Here is a 9,650-nt window from a genome sequence, read left to right as displayed (position 1 = left end):
TCGAGTGCACTCTACCACTTGAGCCAAATCTTCACTTCTGGATTTTCTTGTGCAGTTTACTGGAGATAAAAGAATCACAGAGACGTTTTACCATCATTAGATTCAAATCATTATCTTCAGATCTCATCCTCTGGGATTACAGCCATGAGCCAAGGTACCTGGCTTATGAATTGTCGTTCTTTTTTTAACAAGCTGGTGACAGTGGCTCATGCCTGTAATCTTAGCAATTCAGGTCGCTGAGATCTGATAACGGAGGTTTAAAGACAACCTGTGTAAGAAAGTCTGTGAGACTATGATCTCATTAACTGGTTACCAAGAAACCAGAAGGGGCACTGTGATTCAAACTGGTAGAGTGATAGCCTTGAGCACAAAAGAGCAGGGACTGCAACCAGGCCCTGAGTTCAAACACCACATAAAAAAAAATAAGTAAAAACGAATTTGCAATCACTTGTGATCTCAACATCCTCAATTCGTGGTTTATTTAAAGCCAATTTGCATCTCAGTTTGCACTTATTTGGGGTGTAACTAAACTTGTATAACTGTTAAAAGAAAAAAATGAGCAGCTGTGTGCAGGTGGCTCATGCCTGTAATCCTACCTTCTCAGGATGCTGAGAAATGAGGATGGTGGTTCAAAGCCAGCCTGGGCAGAAAAGTTCCCATGAGACTCCTATTACCAATTAATCCCTAAAAAACAAGAAATGGCACTGTGTTTTAAACTGGTATGCTATACTGCTAACCTTGAGCAAAGGAGCTCTGGGACAGCACCCATGCCCTGTATTCAAGCCCCATATCTGAAAAAAAAAAAGAGTTCAGTGCTGGGAAGGTGGCTCAGTGGTAGAGTTCTTGACTTGCATGTACGACCCTCTGGGTTTGATTCCTCAGTACCACATGAGCAGAAAAAGCCAGAAGTGGCACTGTGGCTCAAGTGGTAGAGTGCTAGCCTTGAGCTGAAGAGCTGAGGGACAGTGCCCAGGCCAAGAGTTTAGGAACCATGACCCACAAAAAACAAACAAACAACAAAAAGAGTTCAAACATTTAAATGATGTGTACAGATCATTCCACCCCCAGGGTGGATGGCCAAACAGCCTATATCCACAGGAGTGAAAGCCAGGCCATAGGCCAACACACTAAAGGAAGACATGGTCCGGAAGTATTGTAGGTGGCAATGTCCCAACATATGGGACAGCTTAAATAGAACTTTTTCTTAGGAAAGATACTCTATTAAGCCATACTTCTTCTTCTGGGTTTATCACTGCTTAATTGGAGACAAGTCTCATGGACTTTGTTGCGTGGGCTGGTCTGAAATCATGATCCTCACATCTCAGGTTCCTAAGCAGCGAGGATAATAGGCATGAGCCAGCAATATCTAGATTACTTATTCCTTTAATAAAATAAAATGGCTACAGCATGGTTTAACAGAGAGCTTGAATCCTTTCCTGAGTCTTAGAGATCTTCTGACTAGAAGCAGAACAGCAAACTGACATGTGGGAAACTGAGTCTACCATATGAAACCATTTTCCAAAAGAGTATCTGGCTCATCAGTTTGGCTTCTGGACTCAAAATTAACATTCAATTCTCCACTGAAGTAGAGGGTATCCATTGCATGCTCTGCAGCATCATAAATCACTTGCTGGTCATTAAATACCCCTCTTTTCAATAGGAAATGCTCAAAAAATTGTGTTCATTGAATAATCATGACAACCTTAGGAGATGGGAAATACCAGTATCCAATTGTATATTGTGGTGCTTGAACTCAGGTCCTGTTCCTGATTCACTTTCTAGAACTATACTTCTTGAACCACAGCTCCATTTCTGTTTTTGTTTTTGTTTAGTTGGTCATGGAGCTTGAACTCAGGGCCTGGGTGCTCTCCCAGATCCACTTTCTAGCACTCCACCACTTGAGCCACAGCTCCATTTATGTTTTATTTTGTTGTTGTTGTTATTCTTGCTAGTCATGGGGCCTGAACTCTGGGACTGGGTGCTGTGTCTCATCTCTTCAGGTTAAGGCTAGCATTCTACCATTTGAGCCATAGTGTACTTCCGGCTTTTTCTTCTTATGTGATTCTGAGGATTCCAACCGAGGGCCTCATGCATGCAAGGAAAGCACACTTCTACTGAGCCACCTTCTCAGCCCACTTATGGTTTTTGAGGGATTAATTGGAACTAAGAATCTCATATGGCCTTTTCTGCCTGTGCTGGCTTTGAAACACAAGCCTTCCATCTCAGCCTCCTGAGTAAGATTGTAGGCATGAGCCACCTGTTCTTGGCTCCATTCACATTTATATACAAGTGAATAAAGCTCAGTGATATAGTGTCTTCCTCTTTAACCAAAAGCAGGTAAGAAACCAGAATTTTATTTGAAATTCAGTTGAATTTGAGTCTATATTCTTAACAACCAGGCTGTAAGTTATTTGATCTTTGCACAAGAGTGTTAGTAGATATAGAACACATGTCATGATTTTTCTATTTCAAATGGCCCATGACAGATAGTTGGGCATGGTGGTGTAAGCCTGTAATTACATCACTTGGGAGGCTGAGGCAGAAACACATTAAGTTCAAGGCTGTCTTGGCTATGTAGTGAGATGCCATCTCAGAAGGGCAGGAAGGAAATGACTATATAAGCCTTAGCAATTACTTTCCCATCTTCTGTGTCAACAAAGAAAAGCCTAAGACTCTCCAAGGCCAAACAGAAAGCATGGCCAAAAAGAATTTCCCAAAATACCTGGATACCAGCTGTGTCGACTCATTCTTGGGCCAATACAGTGTCATCCAAAGGCATTTTTGAACAGTTGGATGTATGACCCCTTCTCCCTCTCTTCAGAAAGCACTTAAGACATTGGCAAATGTAATATTAAGTGACTAACAAGTGTCACATGGTACCTGAAGACACTAATGGTTCATGGTATACATTCTGTGAATTAGAACTTATTAAGTTTGCTGCCAAAGCTGCAGCAGGTGCAGTACCAGTTGGGAGAGGACAGCAGTGTCCATAGCTTGAGCCCTATGACCTACTGAGTGCACCATTGAACCCAGCAGCCCTTCATAAAAGGCCAGGAAAGAAGGCTGGATTGACATAGAACCTTACCTTCCTTCTCTGGGGGCCACCATGGTTCGTGAGGCTCCTTTGGTGTGGCATGCTACCGTCACCTCACTTCTGCTTCCTGGAAGGATAAGTCTGACCATATGCCTGTGTCACTTCACTCCCACTTCCGGTCTGGGTGGGTAAGGCCATTTGACTGCACACCTCACTCCTGCTTCTGGTCTGGGTGAGTGGGGGCTGTGGGCTTTCACCACAACACTCCTGGTCTGGCTGGGTAGTTGCCATTGTCTGTGTCACCTTACTCCTATGTCCCCTCTGGATGAGTGGGGGCCGCATGCCTGTGTCACCTCACTCCTCCTTCCAGTGTGAGTGAGTGGGGTCCTCATGCTTGTGTTACTTCACTCCTGCTTCCGGTCTGGGTGGGTCCAGATTGGCTCTGAGCTTCTTAATCCCTGTAGATGCTGTTTACCAGCATGGATTGCAGCCCAAGCAAAGCATGACATTAAGGGATTAGAATGGCACCTTGTTAGGTTTGAGAACTCTTTTATAAAATTGTGTGTGTGTGTCTATGCACATCATGTGTGTAACCGTGTTCACTGATCTTGGGGTTTGAACTCAGTGCCTGAGGTCTATCCCTGAGGTATTTGATCAACATAGAGCTCTACTGATTAAGGCACAGCTCAGCATACAGCTTTTTTGTGGTTAATTGGGATGAAAAGTCTACCAGATTTTGCTGTCTGGGTGGCTTTGAACGACTATCCTCAGATATCAGACTTTTCTGTAGGTATTATGTATAGGTGTGAGCTACTGGAACCTCTCTCTTTGCTCAATTGCTATCCAGAGAGAAATATGTATGGCAAGCATTCCAGAGGAAAAAGAATTGAATTCTTCCAATGAGCAATGGTGAAAATACTCAGGTTCTAGCCCAGTGTTGGTGGATCAAGCCTGTAATTCTATCAATTCAGGAAGCTGAAATCTGAGAATTGCCGTTAGAAAGTGTGTGGAGGACTGAGTCCTTAAGACTCTTTATCTACAATGAACCATCACAAAACCGGAAGTTGAACTGTAGCTCCAAGTTGTAGAGAGCCAACCTTCAGTTAAAAAGCTCAAGGAAAGCACTCAGGTTGTGAGATCAAGCCCAGTGACTACAAAAAATAATGAGAAATATACCTGGGTATTCAGTAAAAGTTTTCCATTTTAAATATCACTTTCCCATTATATTTAGCTCTGTCATAGGTGCATGAATCATAGGGGAATAAGAAGCTTGGCTAAAAAATATAGGCAGCATTGTGCGGGGGAGGGGGGCAATGCATGCGTACATGCACATTTGGCAGTCCTGAGGCTAGACCCTAGGGTCTTCATCTCTTGCTTGGCTTTTTATCCATCAAGGCTGGTATTCTGCCACTTGATCTACAGCTCTATTCACAGATTTGTTTTTATTGTTAATTGGAGATAACAGTTGTGCATACTTTCCTGCCTGTGGTGGCTTATTCTAAAACATGACTATTTTGAATCCTGCTGTAAAAAATGTGTGTGCACACAGCTCCACTATAACGCTGACTTAAATTTCTTCAGGTGTATATGTAGGATTTCCTGGGTGGAATTTCCACACTGATTTCTGTTGTGGCTACATTGATTCACTTAATGGCCAACACTGTGTAGAGTGTCTTTCCCCACCTCTTTGCCAGTATTTGTGTATTCTTTGATAATAGGCATTCTCATTAGGCAGAGATGGAAGTTCAACATATATTTGATTTGCATTTCCTTGATTGCTAAAGACATTGAATATTTTTCGTGTATTCTGTAGACATCTATATTTAATTTGGGGCCTATCTAGTCAATTCACTTACCTATTTATTGATAAGATTATTTGTTCTTTTCCCTTAATGTTCTTTGTGTGTTTCATATTTTGAGTCTATACATTCTAGACGTTAGGATTTCTTCTGTTACTCGAAAGGCAGGAGTTTAGGCTTATTTCACTTATTCTTACCAAAAGACACCTTGTAAGCTTCAAGTTACTTAATCTATGATTGATTTAAAAATGAGCTGACAGAATTAACTCTCAGAGTGACTGCCAACAAGTACAAGTTTTGAACTCAGAATTCAGTGTCTACAAAGAGAGATATATTTTAGTATTTTAAATAAAAAAGAGATGTATATTAGTATTTTAAATCAATAAAAGCTATTCAGCTACATTTTCTCAAAATATGTAATTCTAAATATTTCACTACTCGTCAAGGTAAAACTATTGCAAATTTTAGCACAAATTAACAATTTTACAGTCTATTTATTTCCTTGGCAATCATTCAAGCTAGCCAAATTGAAAAAAATACTATTTTGACCAGTTGCTGGTGGCTAACATCTGCAATCCTACTACTGAGGAAGCTGAGATCTGAGGATTGCAGTTCAAAGCCAGTCTGGTCAGGAAACTCTGTGAGACCTACTTCCAAAAAACCACCAGAAAACCAGAAGTGGTGCTGTGGTTCAAGTGGTAGAGCACTCTCCTTGAGCTGAATAGCTGAGGGACTGTCCCCAGACCAAAAGGTCAAGGCCAACAACCAACCAAAACAAACAAACAAAACAAGAAGAAAAAAAGAAAAAAAAAAACAACTGTATGAAGAGGAAGAATCTCCAAGTTTTTATTCAAATTTTTAATGCTTGTGGCAACTGTTTTCATTTGGTAAAAAGTAGACAGCTTATATATGTCATTGTGATAAATTTGCTACTATGTGGTTGCTTTTCTCCTATTTATAGTTTTATTCATCTAACATTATTGAAGATGAAAAATCCATGAAGGGCAAGACATATTATTTGGCAAAACTGGTCAGTTAAAATGACTAGTACATTCTAGTACTTTGGCAAAGAAGCTGTCATTTTTATTCCCTCCCCAGGATTTGAACAATGAAAAAAAAATGTCTTGACTTTTCCAAAAAGTGAGTAAGACTGCTCGTACTGAAATTATTAGAAGATAGTGAAAAGAAAGTTTAGGGTGCATAATATGTTTAATTTTTAACCTTTCTCACAAAAAACTTCCGAGAAACTTAACACACATTTGTTATATTTATATCAAAGAGTCCACTGCAGGTGCCTGACACCTATAGTGTGCAACTCAGGAGGATGAGATCTGTGATTGAGATTGGAGCCAACCTGGAAAAGCAATAATTGCATGGATGATGCCTCCTACTATTATATCATGTCTTTTCCTCCAATCCTCAAAGTGAAGCTGTCTCCCCACATGACCATCCTTCTGATTTATTGACATTATCATTTTGATTTATGGTTTTCTCCAACAGCATGACATGTGCATGGAGGCAGGCCTTTCACATCTGTATTCACATCTGTCTCTCTAGTTGCCTACAATAGTGCCTGGTCCTCAGTGCTTAGTAGTCTTGTGTGGAGATGAGCCTGTTCTGCTCATGAAATCTCAAAGTTCAATCAGGAAAGCTCATCAAGCTGTGGTCTTATGGTAAATCGTCATTTCTTCTAAATATTATGTTTTCCTCCCTGTGTATCTAAGTCCACCTAAGGGTGAGATCAGTGCCTGACACCTATCGGTTGTGATAGCAAAGGTAGCTATGACATCATAGAAGTTTATTGTGAAGCTTCAGGAAGACCTGATAACTGAAGCACCCAAATTGGTAGGTTCCTACATCCTGGAATACATTCCACATATCTGCAATCAAACCATCATTCATTCTCTGCTGGGCTCAGACTCATCATATGTTTCCCTTCTCTATTTAAAATAACGAAAAATGTGTTTTTGATATGTTATTGAATTATTGAAATGTGCCTCCAACCAAAAAAATAATTCCATTAGTGGAATGTAAATATAAGGCATGGATAAAAACAATCATAAAAACTCCTAGGGAAAAGATCAAAAGTGGTAGCTACTACAAAAGTTGTTTCTTAATCCCAGCACTGGTGTCTCACACCATAATCCTAGTATAATGTAAACTAATGAAACTTTTCTTTTTGTACCAGTCCAGGGGCTTGAACTCGTGGCCTGGGCACTGAGATCATTTGATGAAGGCTAGCACTTTACTACTTGAGTCATAGCCACACTTCTAGTATATTTGGTAGTGTAGTGGAGATAAGAATTTCACAGGCTTTTCTACCTATGTTGGCTTCAAACTGTGATCCTCGATGTCAGCCTCTTGAGTAGGATTACAGGCATGAGCCACCAGTCCCCAGCTAAAAGTTATTTTTGTAAGATATAAAAGTTTACTTATACGGGGGAAGAGAGGGGGAGGGCGACAGCGGTAGGGGAGGGCGGGGGCGAGGGCAGAGCCTGAGTGTTCCACACATCCCGCACCAGCGCCTCGTGGCACGCCCCACTTTCCTCCCACGGCTGGGACAGCTGCAGTCCTCTTGGTCCTCGCGGTCCTCAGGGGCCTGTGCAGCAGCAGCGGCAACAGCAGGCAGCCAAAGCGGCCCACCTACCCTGCAACCCAGGCCTGGCCGGCGCAACAGCAGGTGATGGAGTAGCTGGCTGCCAGTGTAGCAGAGAAGCACTGAATGAGCCAACCCTGCCATTCCAGAGGAGCCCAATCCCGTGCCGCATCCATCAGTCCCACCGGCTCAATGAGTGAACAGAGTATCTGTCAGGGAAGAGCTGCTGCATTGGTTTGTGATGATGCCAATAAAAGTGGGTGCCAGCTGTGGTTCAACTGGGTTCAGCAGAGTTCATATCTATCACCATACATGCAACAACACATTCAGAGTGCTGGGCAGGAAGATCCAGGATCATCAGTTGGTGATCAGTTGTGCCATCCCCAAAGGATTAAAGTATAATCAAGCAACACAGACCTTCCACCAGTGGCGAGATGCCAGGCAGGTATATAGTCTTAACTATGGCAGCAAAGAGGATGCTAATGTCTTCGCAAGTGCAATGATGCATGCCTTAGAAGTGCTGAATTCACAGGAGGCAGGACCAAAATTGCCTAGATAAAATTCACAACTGCCTGATCAAGTTCAAAATGGCCCATCCCAAGAAGAATTGGACATCCAAAGAAGACAACTGCAAGAACAGAAACGTCAGAAGGAGCTGGAGAGGGACAGGCTGGAGAGAGAAAGAATGGAGAGGGAAAGACCAGAGAGAGAGAGGCTGGAGAGAGGTTGGAAAGAGAGAGGTGGAGCAGCTGGAGCGGGAGCAGATGGAGCAGCTGGAGCAAGTGGAATGGGATCAAGAGAGCAGAGTGCCGAGTAATGCCACCTCTGCCTTTGTGGAGACCCCTGTAAACTCTGAGCTGGGAGACCCCTCTGCTTCTGAGTCAGGCTTTCAGGAAGCCTCTGCTGTCGGAGGCTCCAGCCCCGCAGGGTGTTATCTTGGGACCACGTGCACCTCCACCTCCTCCAACACTCCCACCAGGTCCAGCCCAGGCCTCTGTATTCTCTCCTCCCCCAGAACCTCCTCCTTCACCCCCACTGCTATCCATTAGCCCTCCTCCCCCACGCCCTCTTCCTAATCAAGACCCTCTCCTGTACCACCTCCTGCCCCTCCCTTCCTGCATCCAGATTTTTTTTCAGGGTCCTTTTCAGAAGACAATCTTCCTTTAATTGGACTTGCAGTTGCGATTGCTGGAGCCAAGCTTAGGAAATTGTCACATGTGGAAGATGCCTCTTTGCCCGGTGTTCACAGATGTGAACTCCGTGTCAGCTAAAACAGACATGGGTGGTGGAAATGGACCCGTTCCCTTGGCAGGTAGCAGCTTAATGGAGGAAATGAGTCTCTTGCTGGCCAGAAGGAGGAAAATGGCTGAAAAGAGATCAACAATAGAAGCAAAAAATGAAGAATCAGAACCTGTAACTTCTAAGGTCTCATCAACAAGTACACCTGAACCAACCAGGAAACCTTGGGAAAGAACAAATACAATGAATGGCAGCAAGTCACCCGTCATCTCCAGATGAGACTCTCCAAGGAAAAATCAGATTGTTTTTGACAACATGTCCTATGAGCCATTATAAGTCCACACCCTTGTCCTAGCCCAGTGCCGACCGGGTCCAGACAGAAAGCCTTGACTGTGACAGACTGAAGCAGGATATTTTAGATGAGATGAGAAAAGAACTAACCAAGCTGAAAGAGGAGTTCGTTGATGCAATCAGGCAAGAGCTGAGCAAGTCAAATACTGCATAGAGAACAAACTAAGCAGAGATAAGACTTGAATCTGGAGAAAAACAAAAATTCCTAAAAACAACTGTCAACATCACCCCTACAGTTACGAGCTATCAGAAGAAAGTGGAAAAGGAGTCAAGGGAAAATCCCCATCCTCTGAAACCTTCTTAAGTTGTGACTCTGGAGATCATCTGTTTTCATCTCCATTTGCTGCTGCTTTGACCTTTACTGCAGGATGAAAAGAGTTATGTATGAGTTTCCATAACATTTATGCAGAAAATACAAACCCATCAGGCAAGATCGCCATGCATTGAGATATTTTCATGTTGAAATGAAACCACACATTTCCCACAACCCACTGCTAAAATAAAGAGTAGAAAGGCTCATGAAGTTCTCCCCCCTTCCACATCCTCCCCTCTTTGAGTGCTGAGGAACTGAGCAAGCTCTGCTTTTGTATTGCGTGTGTCTCTCTCAGGTTTGTCTTCCTATCGTATTTGG

The 9,650-nt window shown here is 42.9% G+C and overlaps 1 pseudogene; it reads left to right on the top strand.

The window, feature by feature from the left end:
* Positions 1-7,621: 7,621 nt before the first annotated feature.
* On the top strand, positions 7,622-9,173 carry LOC122121077 (annotated as a pseudogene).
* The last annotated feature ends 477 nt before the right edge of the window (positions 9,174-9,650 follow it).

Source organism: Dipodomys spectabilis, unplaced genomic scaffold (genome assembly GCF_019054845.1).
Source record: "Dipodomys spectabilis isolate Male_0828 unplaced genomic scaffold, ASM1905484v1 ptg000183l, whole genome shotgun sequence".
NCBI lineage: Eukaryota > Metazoa > Chordata > Mammalia > Rodentia > Heteromyidae > Dipodomys > Dipodomys spectabilis.
This window is presented reverse-complemented; position numbering and strand designations above follow the sequence as displayed.